This window comes from Mustela nivalis, assembly GCF_964662115.1.
Source record: "Mustela nivalis genome assembly, chromosome: 7".
In the NCBI taxonomy this organism is placed as follows: domain Eukaryota; kingdom Metazoa; phylum Chordata; class Mammalia; order Carnivora; family Mustelidae; genus Mustela; species Mustela nivalis.
The window spans coordinates 31,703,114-31,721,102 of record NC_139026.1 but is presented as its reverse complement, the minus strand read 5'-3'; the positions used below and the strand labels follow the sequence as shown (position 1 = coordinate 31,721,102).

General features: G+C 33.8%; 1 protein-coding gene across 4 annotated transcripts in view; it reads right to left on the bottom strand.

Annotated features, from left to right (window-relative positions):
• Window positions 1–17,989, bottom strand: part of MGAT4C (MGAT4 family member C) — a 735,527-nt gene that overhangs the window by 623,242 nt on the left and 94,296 nt on the right. For all 4 annotated transcript variants that reach the window (XM_082738966.1, XM_082738955.1, XM_082738956.1 and 1 more), the window contains exon 2: window positions 16,696–16,728. The gene's annotated coding sequence lies outside the window, so the exon portion shown is untranslated. The remainder of the gene's footprint in view (window positions 1–16,695; window positions 16,729–17,989) is intronic.

Here is a 17,989-nt window from a genome sequence, read left to right as displayed (position 1 = left end):
TGCTTGTGAGACCATTATTTTTTTTTTTTAAGATTTATTTATTTATTTGACAGAGAGAGATCACAAGTAGGCAGAGAGGCAGGCAGAGAGAGAGAAGAGGAAGCAGGCTCCCTGCTGAGCAGAGAGCCCGATGTGGGACTCGATCCCAGGACCCTGAGATCATGACCTGAGCCGAAGGCAGCGGCTCAAGCCACTGAGCCACCCAGGCGACCATTATTCTTTATAGAATAAATACTAATTCCTACTTACATCACAATAGAAACAGCAGAAAAGGTAAAAGGATAACCAAAAATATATTAAAAATCTTTCAAGTTCATGAATAAAGTATAGTAAGTTAAAAATTGTTGTTTTATACAAATCAGACATCACTGATAATAGCCCCTTTTTCACAGTAACACCGGTCACTTTTGTGCTGATGTAGTGATGCTAAATACTCCTGAACATCTAATGTGGACAATATAATACTGTGTTATCGTTCTAGATAGCAAATTCTCAAAATTTATTCATAATCATTATCTCTTTGGTCCCATATCCAGGAATCTGTTCTCTCCCAAATCAGCTTCCTTAAAACTTAAACTGTTTTAACTTCACTTCTGACTTAAGTCAGCCTAAGAATTGATTTAGGCACAAATAATTTATTGATCCTTAAGACAGGCAGTGAAACAAGCAAGGGAAGGAGAAAAATCCAAGAAAGGGTAAAGATACGTTTAAGTCTATCCCTGGATCTTCCCACAGAGTTGCCCCCTTACCAGTTGGTAAAAGTGCTATGGGTGGACTAAGCTTGAATGTTAACACTCAACACTTAGACACTGGGAAACGAGGATACTGGCCCAGTATAAAGGCTGTGGGAATAGTAATGAAGCAGGTCTGCCACATTGTTTGGAAACAGTTCACAAATGTGAATTCAAAATTTTGTGTGCAGATGGTCACTAAACTGTTATACTCATGAAAAAATAGGTTTTGAATCTTACCAGTTTTCATTTTAGTCATACGGACTTTTTTGTTCAGTAGTAGATCTCTAGTAATTTTGAAAAAAAAAGAAAGAAGGAAGGAAGAAAATATTGAAACTAGGTAGGCTTTCACCTCACAAATCAGTTATTTAAGTAAATCATACAAACACAGATAGTTTCACATTTTTATACTTTGTATCTTTATGCAGGATACATAACTGGAAGGGCCCAGTGCAAAATAAAAACTTTGGGCTATTAAAAATTATTAATGATTTCAGGACAGCAAATCAAGGCCGTAAACCAAGGAACAGATCCTGTTTGATGCCATACGTCACATTTTCATGAAGGTTGTCCTGCCCTGAGAATAAACACTATAGTTTTAATTGGAGAAATTTTCTAGTTTGATATGTTGTCACATGCTAGAGACAGGTATTTATATAATATGAGAAACTATAAAATAAAGCTCTCTAGATTCCAAATTTGTGGTATAGTTCTTTATTTCAACCATTTATAAAATGACAAAAAAAATCAGATTTAAGATTGTAGTTGAAGAGACACTTAGAGAATTAAAGGAAACCTAAAAATACTTGATATGTTGAAAATATATTCAAGGTTTTTAGTATTTAAATATTTTAGGATGTATAAATATGAAATCTACTCTTCTTTACCTTGAATCAATAAAATATATTAACTAAAAAAATATATAATGCTGTAATACAAAATGTAAAAAGTGTTTCTCAAAATTAAGATGTTTACCAGTTCTTAATCCATGAATAACAGAATCAATACTTGACCATTAAGAAAGGAAGGAAGGAGGGAGGACAGGACAGAGGAAGTGAGGGAGGAAGGGAAAACTTCAGAATGCCTAAGTCAAAAGTCAAAACTCAGTAAACCTGAATGATTTTAATGATCTAGGCTGTACAGTATCAGCAATCGATAAACGAGTCATTTGGGGGATGCAGGAATCACCTGAGTTATGTTCAACATTTCATGAGTCAAGTGTCCACTTCACAAAATTTTTGTGTCGTCTGATGTCACTGTGAGTCATGACAAAATTATTATTTTTGAAAATTGGATTTTTCTTTAAGCACTAATCATTAAAACTGGGCATAGAATATAGTGCTGTTGCTGTTTTTGTTTTTTTTTTAAATCAGATTTTCACCTAGTCACAACATAAAAGTAATACTGGGAAAAAAAAAAAAAAAAAAAAAAAGACCGAGAGAGAGAATGGAGTATCCATGTTCCTTTTTCCAAGTATCAAGAAGGAAAAGCTCCATTAAGTTTATACAGAAAAATTATCTCCCAACAGTAGACAGTATTTTCTCCTTTGATTCTCTTCCCTAATAGAGTCTGAAGTTTTCTACAATTCAATACCTGTTGACCTATGGCCATTATCATAAAATGAAAAGGTATTTTCTCATCATGAAAGTAATAATGAGCATTGATAAAATGGTTTCATGGAAAGAGATTTTGTCTAAAGGCTAGGAGTGCAACAGTTTAGTCATTCTGTAATTAACCACCATTTATTCTTAAAATCTCTGTAAACCAACTTTTCTTTTTTTTTTTTTTTTTTTTTTTTTTTTTTGTCGGAGAGAGAGCGAGCGAGAGCAAGCACAGGCAGACAGAGTGGAAGGCAGAGTCAGAGGGAGAAGCAGTCTCCCTGCGGAGCAAGGAGCCTGATGTGGGACTTGATCCCAGGACGCTGGGATCATAACCTGAGCCGAAGGCAGCTGCTTAACCAACTGAGCCACCCAGGCGTCCCCCAACTTTTTATTTGATTGAATTACTGTGAAATTGTTCTGCTCAAATGCATATGACTACGAAACATCCAGACAGACCATGGCATTCATGGTGTTATGTTCAGCACTCCTGCTTTTGTTGAAGATAACAATGTTGCCATTAACTAGTGTCTTATATATAACAGATGGTTTAGATGATCTTTTTTTTCTAGATTTAATATAAAGGTAACTATGAGACTATACAATTCCTTCTGTGAGTACTGTTGATTTTGATGAATTGGTTCTTTTTTAACTTCCAGATGACAGCATGTTCAAACAGCTGTTGAACATTTCAACTAACAAGCATTAGGTTGACCCTAACCTCTGAGGAAGTATCATTTTATTCTGAAAATTTTAATTCATTTTCTTGGGTTATCACACCATAAAACATAAATGTACTTACTATGCCCATAAGCTTATAGTGGGTAACAACTATATAATCTATTAATATGTATGGTATTTAAGGGCTTGTATCTTCATCGTATAGGTGCATGTGTATACACACACATACACACACACACACACACACACACACACACACATACACACACACTACAGGAAAGGATAGTTTAATCAAAATATTGACTATAGGTATATAATGGATAATTCTGAAAAGCAAAAGTTATATTACATATATTATGATGTGTAATATATGTAAAAATACATATATTATGATATTTTTCTTTTTCTTTCTTCACATATTATGAACTCTTTCTAGTCTGTGAATATGAATCTAGTTCATTCACTTACAGATACATGGTATTAAATAAATATGTATACATATATACACAGGTTAATATATATATATATATATATATATATATATATATATATGTATGTATTTCCTCCCTCCAAAATTTGATAATATAATCTATATTCTCTGCTTGGTTTTTATAACTAGAACGTTGTTCTATACACATGGCTCATCTTCAAATGACTATGTATTATTTCATTACATCAACATAACTGAATTAGTCTTCTATTGTCTTATTCATGTACATTTAGATTTCTTTCTAATTTTGTGTTACAAAATATACCTAATGATCACCAAAGTAGATTTATCAAATTATGTCACAATTTTTAATTGACTATTGTTGTTAAAATGATTTTATCAAATAGTGCATGATTTTTTTTAAGATGAAAATGGTGGTATCTTTGTTCAAGTTCTCATTTACATGGTGAAACTGCTAGTGTTTCAGCATTAACTATGATGTTTGTTCTTGATAGGTTCTCCTTATCACTTTAAGAAATTATATTTCTGAAAAATGCTGGTGGAATTTTGATCGGGATGGAACTGAAAGTATAGATTACTCTGGGCAGTATAGACATTTTAACAATGTTTATTCTTCTGATCCATGAGCATGGAATGCTTTTCCATCTTTTTGTGTCTTCTTCAATTTCTGTCATGAGTATTCTGTAGTTCCTGAAGTACAGATCCTTTACCTCTTTGGTTAGGTTTATTCCAAGGTACTTAATGGCTCTTGGTGCTATAGTGAATGGAAACAATTCTCTAATTTCCCTTTCTATATTTTCATTGTCAGTGTATAAGAAAGCAACTTATTTCTGTGCATTGATTTTGTATTGTGCCACATTACTGGATTGCTGTATGAGTTCTAGTAGCTTGGGGGTGGAGTCTTTTCCATATAAAGTATTATGATTTCTGTGAAGAGAGAGAGTTTGACTTCTTTGCCAACATTTTTTCTAAGTGCTGGAACAAACAATCCTAAAATTTGTATAGAATCAGTGAAGACCTTGAATTGCTAAGGAAATGCTGAAAAAGAAAAACAAAGCTGGGGATATCATACTACCTGATTTCAAACTTTACTACAAAGCTGTTATCACCAAGACAGCACAGTACTGGCACAAAAACAGACACATAGACCATTGGAACAGAGTAGAGAGTCCAGATTTGGACCCTCAACTCTATGGTCAAATAATCTTCAACAGAGCAGGAAAAAATATCCAGTGGGAAAAAAGACAGTCTCTTCAATCTATGGTGCTGGGAAAATTGGAGAGCTATAATAGAAAAATGAAATTTGACCATTACCTTACACCATACACAAAGATAAACTTGAAGTGGATGAAAGACCTCAATGTGAGGCAGGGATATATCAAAATCCTAAAGGAGAAATAGGCAGGAACTTCTTTGACATTGGCCACAGCAACTTATTTTAAGACATGTCTCCAAAGGTAAAGAAAACAAAAGCAAAAGTGAACTTTCGGGACATCATCAAGATAAAAAGCTTCTGTACACCAAAGGAAACAGTCAACAAAACAAAGAGGCAAACCACTGAATGGGGGAAGATACTTGCAAATGACATTACAGACAAAGAGCTGATATCCAAGATCTATAAAGAACCCCTCAAACTTAATACCCAAAAAACAGATAATCATGTCAAAAAATTGGCAGAAGACATGAACAGACACTTCTCCAAAGAAGACATACAAATGGCTAACAAACATATGAAAAAAATGTTCATCATCATTAGCCATCAGGGAAATTCAAATCAAAGCCACATTGAGAGACCACCTTTTACCAGTTAGAATGGCAAAAATCAATAGGACAAGAAACAAGTGTTGGAGAGGATGTGGAGAAAGGGGAACCCTCTTACACTGCTGGTGGGAATGCAAGTTGGTGCAGCCACTTTGGAAAACAGTGTGGAGATTCCTCAAGAAATTAAAAATAGAGTTACCTTATGATCCTGCAATCGCACTACTCGGTATTTACCACAAAGATACAGATGTAGTGAAAAGAAGGGCCATATGTACTTCAGTGTTCATAGAAGCAATGGCCCCAATCACCAAACTGTGGAAAAAGCCAAGATGCCCTTCAATAGATGAATGGCTAAAGAAGATGTGGTCCATGTATACAATGGAATATTACGCAGCCATCAGAAAGGATGAATACCCAATTTTTGTATCAACACAGATGGGACTGGAGGAGATTACACTGAGTGAAATAAGTCAAGCAGAGAAAGTCAATTATCATATGGTTTCACTTACTTGTGGAGCATGAGGAATAATATGGAGGACATTAGAGAAGGAAAAGAAAAGTAAATTGGGGTAAATCAGAGGGGAAGAGAAAGCATGAGAGACTATGGACTCTGAGAAACAAACTGAGGGTTTTGGAGGGGCAGGCAGTTGTGGGTGAGCCTGGTGGTGGGTATTAAGGAGGGCACATATTGCATGGAGCACTGGGTGTGGTGCATAAACAATGAATCTTAGAACAATGAAAAAAATAAATTAAATTTAAAAAAGAAAGTACATTTCTCCTACTAATTTATTAAGTTGTTTTTATTTGAAAATACACGGTAAATTTGTTAAATGTCTTTTGGCATCTACAGAAGTGACTGTTTTTGATCCTTTAATTAGTCAATGTATAAATAAATACATAAATAAATAAATATTCCTGATTCCTGATGTACATCCTACTTGGAAATTATATATTATTTTCATAACTTTTCTGCACATGTTAGTAACCTGAGAGGGCATAGAAATGATATAAGAAAACATTGTTTAAAAGTATGCCAAAAAATATTCCATTGAAGAATGCTTATCATAAACAATAATTTATCAGGATAATGACACCAAATGAATGGATTAAAAAAGGACAAAATAGCAGAAAGCTGAAGCTTAGGAAACAGACAATGATGATGGACAAGGGGGCTATCAGAGAGAACATGGGGGAAAAAAGTACTATATGATACTCATTCACTCACCAGTCTTTCAGTTCATCAGTCATCTGTTGGTGCCTTCATTTTATCATTTACAGATGTACCATGAAGTTACCGAGCTATACTTTGCACAAAATATTGTGATCTACTGTTTTATATCATAGAAGGAGAGAATAATACATAAGCCAAACAAAAACAAATACAAATAAAGATCTTTTTGGCATACAAAGTAATTTTAGACAGCTGTGGTAGAAGCACACTCTGGAAGGTATACATAGTGAGTATATGTAGTGAACAAAAAATAATCTCATATCTTTTGACATATTTGAAGGATGACTGTGAAGTTGTAAGAATTCAACTATAAGTCACAGGAAAATTTATCTCATTACATTAGTGTCAAAATTCGTATAATTATATAATAGTTTCTAAATAGCTCCTCAATTTAAAGAAATTATAAAAATAATAATAAAACAGCAAGTTTCAAATGATTTAAAGATGTTTACCTACATACAAAATACTTTTACAGAATTGACCTTGTTACTTTTTGGTGTATGTGTGAACATAAAGACATTGGAGAAGTAAATGAGTATCACAGAACCACATTTCAAAATTTAGGCTCTTAGGTACTATTCCCATGTTGATTTATTTCCCTCAATATTTATTGTACACATACCCAAAAGGTCTTTTCCTTTTACTTTGGAACTTTGGTATACGTCCTCTAGATTTATTTGATATCATAAGTCAACATTGGTTTTAGGTTATTATTCAGGTTTATGAATACTTAAAGTTTACTAGTGATGATAACTAACTTTCAAGAGAGAAAAGACTGACCTTTATTAAAAAAAAAATACTTTCGGGGCACCTGGGTGGGTGCCTTCGGCTCAGGTCATGATCCCAGGGTACCGGGATCGAGCCCCACATCAGGCTCTCTGCTTAGCAGGGAGCCTCTTCCTCCTCTCTCTCTGCCTGCCTCTCTGCCTACTTGTGATCTGTCAAATAAATAAAAAAACAAAATCTTCAAAAAAAAATTCTTTCAGATCACATGGTTGTAATGTGTTTCTGATAGAGAAACTGAACAAAACTAGGTTTGGGGTTTTTATTTCTTTGTTTCAATTTACTCATCTGAAGTTAATTGATTTATTTATAACCTAAAAACTTTGATTTGGGCTGATGACAATGTAATGTGTTAGCATGCTGAATTTTGCTTGTTGCTGTTATAAAAAACGGTTCTAGTAGTTTTCTAAAAAGCATGACATAAATTGCCTCATAATTACCGATAACATTTATAAACCATCATCAATCTGGTAAAGGAGGTACTCATAGACATTAAACAGGATGACATGTGCCAAATTAAATTAAGTAAATATGAAAATTATGAAAACATATTGACAAACAGCATGCAATCTAATTTTGTTTTTAAATAGTAACTTAACTCTCTTTGCTTCATAAGTTGGCTCTACCTAGTATTATCTTTTTGATTCTTCTTTTGGTGTACAATAATCCTTCAAAGCAAATGTGACAAAAATATAAATTAACTCACCTTGTTTAGCAACTTGCCCTCACAAAAAAGAGTCACGTTAAAATAAAAATCAGTTACAGAAGGGCAAATACAGTGGCATGCCGTTATCTATTCAGCTTTCACAATGCCTTTACTTCCTGAAAAACGAAAGAGGTAAAACCATCTAGAAGTTATCAATAGTTTATAAATAAATTTATATGCCATTGCACTATGTAAAGTTTGTTTAAAAAATGGATTTAATCTATTTGAATGCTCTGTGCAATGGATGTCCTATTCCTCTGATAAGTGGTAGCTGTCAAGTGGTGACAGATATATGCCTTGTCATAGTGGCATCCCAATTACCAAGAAAAAGATAATGTCTGGCATATTTGAAAGTTAAGACCAGAATATGAGGCACTAGCTTACCTAGACTTCCAGTGAAACACCATTATGTTAGCATTGGGAATGTGGGCCACTCTCTTGACGATTAAACATATAGTTAATGCTTCTCATCTCCTAACAGTATATATTACAGTTTGAGCCGTTTTCATTGTTCTGATGATAGATTTGCATTGTCCAATACTGAAGATAGATTTGCACTAAGCCTTTCATGGTTTTTTCACCATTAGTGACAACCAGCATTTGAAGCAGAATTGTTAGGAAATAATAGCACTGTCACTGACTCCAAGATGAAAACAAAATCAATTCATTTGTTTTCTTTTAGGACAAGCTCCTCTGGACTATTAAACAATTTACAAAAGTAAACAAACCAACTAGTGTTGTACTTATCACAATAATTCTTGCTCAAAAAGAAAAGTTTGAAACAATTGTAATAAATTACAATGGAGTACCCAGAACCTCTTCTTAAATGGTGTATTTAAGAATACGAAAAGTGAAAATGTCATTATAATGTCAGTAGTTTAAAACAGTCGTACTGGAGAAGAAAACAAGGATTCTTTTTAAAATCAAATGTCCCCTAACCCTTTTGTTCCTTTTCCATGGCTCAAAATTCTGATAGTGTTTCCTTTTTGAATTGTAAGTTGTCATGCAATTATTATCATCAAAATTTGAAGATGCAGATTATACTGTCAGAAATGTACAGCATATCCCATTAGTCTCAATTAGTGATTGTGTCCTGATAAGTATTTTTTAAAGCTCCAAACGCTAAATTATGGGGTTATCTCAGGGATAAAATTCATCTCTCAGAAAGCCATTCATTTATAAAAATGTTTTTATTGAAATAATGCAAAATAACATGAAAAATCAGTTGAAGCATGAAATAAGAGAAACAAAGCTCCAGAAATAAAATAATTCAGGAAGGTAAACTTCAATAACTTCATAGCTTAATGGTGCTCTAGTCTTATGTATATATAAAGTATGAATAGCATGAACATTTTGATGATTTTGCAAACAGTGCATCTAATCCTGGAATATGCTTGTTTCAGTAATGTCTCTACTTCATGGTTTACTATTAGTGGGCTTGATACAAATTCTTGGCTATTTAGAATATAACATTTTTTTTTTCTCCTACCATTCTTTCCCTGAGATTATCTAAATCAGTGATTCTCAAACAGGAGTGGTTTTTCCCCTAGAGGACATTTGGAAACGTCTAGAGCCATTTTTGGTAGTCACAATTAAGGGGATTATGTGCCACTGGCATCTAGTAGAACAGGGCAGGGATGCTGGTAAACTTTTAACAATACATAGGGAAGCTCCCCACAACAAAATTTATCTGGCCCCAAATGTCAGTAGGACTGCTTTGAGGAATCCTGATTTGAAATGTAATGGTAAAATAAACTCTCTAACTGGTTCATTTTTTCATGCATTTTTGAAAGGAAAAATGCCCTCAGTATTTCATAGTTCTTGCTCTGGTTATCTACTGCTGAAATAGTGACCTAAAACAATAATTAAATGAATAATAAATGAATAAATAATTAAATGAATCCCTCAGTTCCATCAAGGACACGGATGGTTGAGAGCTATAAAATAAAGACAGAATATTTAAAGACTTCTTTGGAGAAAGTTGAACACTAAGTTGTACACTTCGTCCTCCCCCACAATCCCTCCTACATTCAACACTTCAAAAACTGGAGGGTAAAACTAAGTCAGTGAAAGAAGTCAACAGACCAATCAAGGTATTGGGTATATGTCACTAAAGGGGGTATGACACGGACGTGGTTCTTGACTTATGCTTGAGAAATCTAAAAGGGAAACAGCACAAGGTTGCAGGAGCAAGATCACGCCACTTGCCCTAATAATAGGTTAAGAAGAGCAAGAGTCTGATGTACCAGGTGCGAATCTAGCAAAGGGAGCACTGGCCTGCAGTCATTTAAAATGGTATCTTGTCCAAAACAACCTGGCAACAAAAGAGCCACAGAAGTGATCCCTAAGAACAAAGAAAGTTTGACTGAAAAAACACATCTGGTCTAGAAGGCATGAATTCGTCCTTAAAGTGCCCTTATCTGCTTTCTTCTCCTTCCTCTTCTCCTTTGATCGTGGAAACTCAAAAGTTCTTAGTTCAAGAGCTGAGTTGGCTGAGGGAATGCAAGCTAGGAAGAATGAAGAATCATGTGGCTGGAAGCACAGGGTATTATGCTAAGTGAAATAAGTCAATCAGAGAAAGACAATTATCTTTCTGATTTCACTCGTGTGTGGGATTAAAGAAACAAAACAGAAGATCATAGGGAAGGGGAGGGAAAATAAAATAAGACAAAATCAGAGGGGACAACAAGCTATCAGATACTCTTAACTCTAGGAAACAAACTGAGGGTTGCTGAAGTGGAGGTGGCTGGGGGCATGGGGTAACTGGGCGATGGGCATTAAGGAGGGCATAAGAAGCACTGGGTATTATATGCATCTGATGAATCCCTGAACTCTACCTCTGAATCCAATAATACACTATATATTAATTGTATTTAAATAAAACAGATATTTAAACAAAAGAGATTCATTCCTATGCCTTACATTACTTGGTCCATAAGGAGAAAGAGAAAATATTTAAGTTTCACATTTGATTACTATGCAGGGTTAGTCAATTCAATTTTACCAAACTGGAATTGTGTTTTTGTCTTAAAGTGACCACAAGGCATCTGATAACGTAAGATCAAAATTATAATAATAAAAATAAAAACAAAACAAAACAGAAACCATGGGGCTTGCCAACGGATTCTAAATATATCCTCAATTGTGCAAGTCCGCCCTACTGATAATATACGGCATGACATGTTTCCATATTTTATTTTTTTTAATTTATTTTTTTATTTTCAGCATAACAGTATTCATTATTTTTCACCACACCCAGTGCTCCATGCAATTCGTGCCCTTTATAATACCCACCACCTAGTACCCCAAACTCCCACCCCCCACCCCTTCAAAATCCTCAGATTGTTTTTCAGAGTCCATAGTCTCTCATGGTTCACCTCCCCTTCCAATTTCCCCCAACTCCCTTCTCCTCTCTAACTCCCCATGTCCTCCATGCTATTTGTTATGCTCCACAAATAAGTGAAACCATATGATAATTGACTCTCTCTGCTTGACTTATTTCACTCAGCATAATAATCTCTTCCAGTCCCATCCATGCTGCTACAAAAGTTGGGTATTTGTCCTTTCTTTTTTTTTTTTTTTTAAATAAACATATATTTTTATCCCCAGGGGTACAGGTCTGTGAATCACCAGGTTTACACACTTCACAGCACTCACCAAAGCACATACCCTCCCCAATGTCCATAATCCCACCCCCTTCTCCCAAACCCCCTCCCCCCAGCAACCCTCAGTTTGTTTTGTGAGATTAAGAGTCACTTATGGTTTGTCTCCCTCCCAATGTTTCCATATTTTAAAAGAGCAGATATAAGTGCTGCGAATTGTGTAAGACTGATAATTTACAGACCTGTAACCTTGGGTCAAATAATACATTATATGTTAATTTAAAAAAAAAAGTAAATATGAAGCTGCTATGACATTCAGTGTGGGTAAAATCATGCAATTCAGTGAAAGAAAGAATTGTGGATAAAATTTATTTGCATGGTCTTTCTAAATCACTCAATATATGTTAAATACATATATCTTAGATTAAGCAAATGTCAACATAAATAGCAAGGCTAGTAAATAGAACAATCTTATGTGTGGGTGAGCACTTTAGCACATTGTAGTCAATGGGTTCTTCTCTCCTATCAGTTTATCTAAAGAACTAGAGAAATGCCGAGAAGCGCAGGAGGAAGAGCAATGTAAACTACCCAAATCAGGAACAAGCAGGGTTAAACTGAAAGAGAAGGAATGCTAGCATTGCTGCAAATTCTGTGCCGGCAGCTTCTCCAAAGACCCCCAAAGACACTGAAGAACAGCCAATGTCCTTAGAACAGTTAAATGTCTAACAGAGAGGTCAATTCTTTAGATGCTAAAAAAATCCCAAAAAACAAAAAACTGAACACTTGTAATTCTGCTATTGGATATTTTCTTGTAACTAACTTACTTCCTGAAAAATTAAACACACATGCATATACATACTCACATTGTAAAAATATGTACCTAAATGCCTCACTTTCCCCGATTTTGACAAATTTTGTGCGGTGTCTAGATCTTTGTCATACAACATTTGGATTCAGTTACCATACTATTATCAAGACCACATCAGAGAATGACCTGGAAGTCCCAAAATATCCTATCACACCAAATCAATATTTGTAGTGTATTTATCAAGAATCAAAATAACACAATAGAATCTCAAAATAACAATACTTTTTTAAAAAAGTGATTATAGATGTTCTTGAAAAGATTCTAGGTCTCAAACAAGACATAGGGATTCTGTTTCTATTCATGTTTCAGGTTTGCTTTACTCTGCTCCTTTTTGTCGCAAATAAGGACAAAAGTGGTAACCTAACTTGTATTGTTCGTATAGCCTGACACTAATCTGTCTGACCAATGGCATAGTGGACCTGAGTCATATATCCATCCCTCATTATGGTTTTGGGGGTTATGAAGTGATGGGAGCTGGGACCCAACTAATTGATATACATGGAACAGATTGTGTTATTTTAGTGGTATACAGATGAAAAACACAGGTCTGCCATGTTCCTAAATATGCTGAACTCAGGAGTTCTCATGCATATTATTCCTGCTTCTTTTTTAAAAAGATTTTATTTATTTATTTATTTATTTATTTATTTATTTATTTATGTGTTTATTTATAGTGTGTGCATGCAGGGTGAGGGGTGGAAGGAGAGGGTGAGAAATCTCAAGCAGGCTACACACTGGGCGAAAAGAGGTTGATGTGGGGTTCTGTCTCTCAACCTGGAGATCATGACCTGAGCTGAAATCCAACAGTCTGACACTAAACCAACTGAGCCACCCTAGCACCCGTCATTCCTGCTTCTAGAGAAGGATATGGTGATATACGTGCTGTATTGATGTTGAAGTCATTCTTCAAGTCTATATAACAATTTTATACACTGATAGTCCCATCACACAGTGTTTATTCATTAATTCATATAACAATTCACTAACAAAGTTGGTTCTTCTTACTCTTTGAGTTTTGAGAATATTGAAAACTAATGTTGTTTAGTTAGAAACTAACTGCTCCTAAGAAATTCATAATTACACATTTCTCAAAATACTATTTTAATCTTTTTCTTAATTCTCTGAATTCGATAAAAAATAAAATATAACAACTACAATAAAGTTTATTGGTAAACATGTAAGAAATATGTAATTAAATTTCTTACTGCTGCAAAAACTTCTGAAATTGCATGTTTGCAAATTGAGTACAGTATGTTTTATATTACTTAGGTAACAAGAAGGAAGAAAAGAGAATCAAGACACTTTGAGGCTCTCGAGAAACAAGGCTACTGTGTAAGCACGTGCAAGTTTTTCCTTTATCTGGACAGGTTCTACACAATACCCATGCACTGTAAATTTCACTTTTTTATAAGATACTGAAAAACTCCAAATCTGAATTAAAATACATTTTCATAGATTTTTACTACACATGATTTTTTAAAATGGGAAATACTTACATTGTGATTCAAAATAAAACACTGTCATTAATTATGCTTCAGAATGGTTAATGGTAAATTAGCACCTAAACAATTAATCGTTCTTCATAAATCTTTACTTTGTGACATATAAAGTGCAAGATGCAACAGTTTTTAATGACTTCTTTGATGCTACCCCTCCCCAAATTGTGAAGCATTTTGTAGTTGAATTTTGTCAGAATTACAGGCATTCCTAATAATTATCTAAAATAAATCTTCATTCATTAATAAATGTTTTGAAAACTGGGTAATCCAATGCTTTAAATTTACTACTATCACTGCCAGAGCTATCTTTTGGGGCATCCACTTTCTCTGTTCTAAAACCGTATAAAGACTGTTTAAGCATTAATTGCATATATACATTAATTATGATATATATAATATATATCACAATACCACAATAAATATGCACATATCTATAGAATACAATGTATTTTATATTTGAAAATTTCATTATGGCCCAAATTTCCCCACAATATATGCAGTATCAACAGTTACAAATTAATTTATGTGACTTCAGAAAGAAAATCATGTTGCTGTAACGTGACAATGAGAATTATAAACAGCTATGTAAAAATTTTGGGAAATACAGCTTACTTGTGATGAAATGTCACTTTATTAATGTGAGCATAAGTAAATTATTTGTCAAGTTATTGAAAATTTAAAAATCAACACTAACTTTAAAAGGATCTCCAATAGTATTATGATTTTAATAAATAGGAGTGACTTAAAATTTAAATTTTCTGGATGTTGAGACATTATTTCCTATGGTACATTATTATACAATATAAAAGAAGAGATTGAAACAGAAGAAACTACTTCTTAAAATCTAGGGTATGCCAGATTTTCCTCTTTTTCCCTCAGCTTTTAATGAATGAGAAGCTATGTGAAAATTAGTAATTACTTAATTGGTTCTCCATTGATTGTTTTACCAGTTCTCATGGAACTTAAACAAGTTGGGTATAAGTAGTAGTGATTTTGAGTTAGACTAGGCCAGACCAAAGACTCCATAGAAATTAGAGAGACACAAAGACCAAAAAACTCTTTCTTATTTTGTGTACTCACTTGTAACCGGCACAGCTGTGTTTAAAATGCTTTAGACAGGGGCGCCTGGGTGGCTCAGTCTGTTAAGCAAATACTTTAGGTTCAGGTCAGGATCCCAGTGTCCTGGGATCCAGCTGCCTGTTGGGCTCCCTGCTCAGCAGAAAGCCTGCTTCTCCCTCTGCCCCTCCTCCCCACTTGTGGGCTCTCTCTCTCTCAAATAAATACATAAAAATCTTTAAAAAACATAAAATCCTTTAGACAAATATTATGACTTTTTAATACAATGGTGACGAATTCTGCATCTCAAAACAAGCTCCTGACTGAGGTTCAAACAAATTCTAAGTTGCATTATGTTTGCATTTTTCCTACAGGAATAAACCATTTGTTTTACTTCTCTGAAGAAATGTGACAGAAAACACCTCAATAGTTGAGGAAACACACAATCACAATCACAATCACCAAAGCATTCACAGAAGAATGTTACCCATCTGAAAAAAAAAAATAGTCTGTGCAAATTTATAGTTGACAATATGATAGCACATAATATATTTTACATGGCTGAAATGTTTCTGGATTCACTCACATTAAGAAATGTGTCTGTCCACATTAAATAAAAATACTTCATTTCTTTTATTAGATGAAAGGAACTATAGAATTCAAATATTTTTCTCTTTTTTGCTATAGATTCTAGCAACACAACCTTGATTGGAGCTTAGCTTAGTAAATCACTGATGTGTGTGTGTGTGTGTGTGTGTGTGTGTGCAATATATAAATAAGAAGTAAATATATTTATACACACATAAAGAAAATTAAGATTGCCTAAAATTCTATCTGTGCACTTTAGGCATTTTTAATATATATGAATCTACATGTTTCTGGTCTTTCACCAAGTTTTATTATAAAAAACAAACCAGGGGCTCCTGGGCGGCTCAGTAGGTTAAAGCCTCTGCCTTAGGCGTGGGTTATGATCCCATGGTGCTGGGATAGAGCCCCACATCGGGCTCTCTGCTCAACAGGGAGCCTGCTTCCCTCTCTCTGTGCCTGCCTCTCTACCCACTTGTGATCTCTGTCTGTCAAATAAATAAATAAAATCTTAAAACAAACAAACCAAAATACACTGTGTGTGTGTATGTGTGTGTGTGTGTGTGTGTGTGTATACTCTCACTTCCAATAGCTTTTTTAATTGTTTGTATTTAATGTGTATAATATTTAAGTGACATCAAATCTAAGTTTATAATAAAATAATTACATGAAACACAGTGGATAACTACCATTTTGAATTGGTGGTTTTAACTAACTATTGATGATTTTAAATTAAATGTAAAAATACAGTTAAAAGGTGTTAAATTCTAAATATTCTGGCAAAAACAGTCCTGAATCAAAGTACTTGAATATTCACAAGAGACTGCCAAGGTCTTAAAACTGTATTTTCCATTTGGAGAAAAGTGCTCTGGCCTGTCTGTAAAAACTGCAATGTAAGTTATATTTTAACCCACTCTGAGTTAAAATTGTGGAAAATTTCCATCGGAATTACATCTCCAAATTTATTATTCTTCATTTTTACTTCTATTGAATATATATATATATATATTTTATTTATATATATATATATTTGATAGTGTTAAATTAAAGTTCTTCCACTTTAGTAGAAAAAGTGCCTAAAACAAATGAAGTATCAACACATAAAATTTGACTCACAGTTTCAAAATAGTATATAGAACTTACCCATCCAAGAAGGATGTAACAGCAGCTGAGAGGCTGTCAAGGAGAAAAATGCCAGAAGGATTAATAAATCATATTGCTGTAACATGACGATGAGAATTATAAACAGCTATGTAAAAATTAGGTTGCTAGCAGTCAGATGGCTTGGCTTCTTTTAGCCTTGGTAGTAGACTGGTGTACATTTATCTTCTGTTATGCACTGGTAAGTAGCTGGCAAGCTTGGTATATATAAACATTAGTTAAAGACATTATGATTGGCTTGGATCCAGAAAATGTCCTCTGACATTACCATTAGCTATCAAAGATTTTAAATATTGCTGGAGATGTTTGAAGAGGCAAAGGAAAGCCAGAAGTCCAAGAAAGACAATAATAACAAGAAAAATAGAGTGTATAGTTAGGAATAAAACATGCACACGTGATACAAGAATTTTGAAACAAATTAATAAAACCCAAACGTCTACATAATTCATAACAAAAAGTGGTTTAGCAAATTAAAACAGAAAGAAAAGAAATATCTTAAACAATGGCTTGCTAAGAGGTATTTTTAATTTTTTATTGTTTTAATGTTTTTTACAACTAGAAACTGATCTTCCCAATATATTTTCTCTGTTATACATGAAAAAATGTATGCTACTATTCTACTGTCATTACCTGTGACCTTATTAAAAGCAAACACAAGAAAAATTGACATAACCACCAAGAAAAAAAAGTTAAAGAAAACCTCACTTAATTGACATTCCTCTTGCAATTAACTAACACTTTTGAGAAAGTCAAGCAATAACTTCGCTATGATGTGCTACATTTGGTTTGTTGATTTAATAACGCTCAGACAATTAAGGTAGTTTATTGATAAGCAAATTTCATCAAGAATTAACCATAATAATAAAATCATATTTCCAAAACAAGTGTATGAAGAATGAGATGTTTTTACAAGTGTCATAAATGAGAGAGTTTTTGAATTTTAGTCCATTCACACGATTCTACTTTGCACTGCCTAAACTGACAGTTCTTTCTTAGGAACACGTATCTTAAATATAGTCAAGAAGCGAGGAAATTAAGGTTGCCTATAATTCTACCTCCTGGAATTAGTCATTGTTACTATGCAGATATACATGCTTCCGATCTTTTCCTCATGTTTTATTACCAAAATCAAAGCCAAAACCAAATCAAAACAAACAAAAACACTTTCCACACTTAATTCAGCTGTGTTAAAATAAATGCAACATTTTCATTTTTAAACCAAGCCAAACCAAAACAAAACCTCTCTTGCCAAGTATTATACATAAGAAGATAAGGA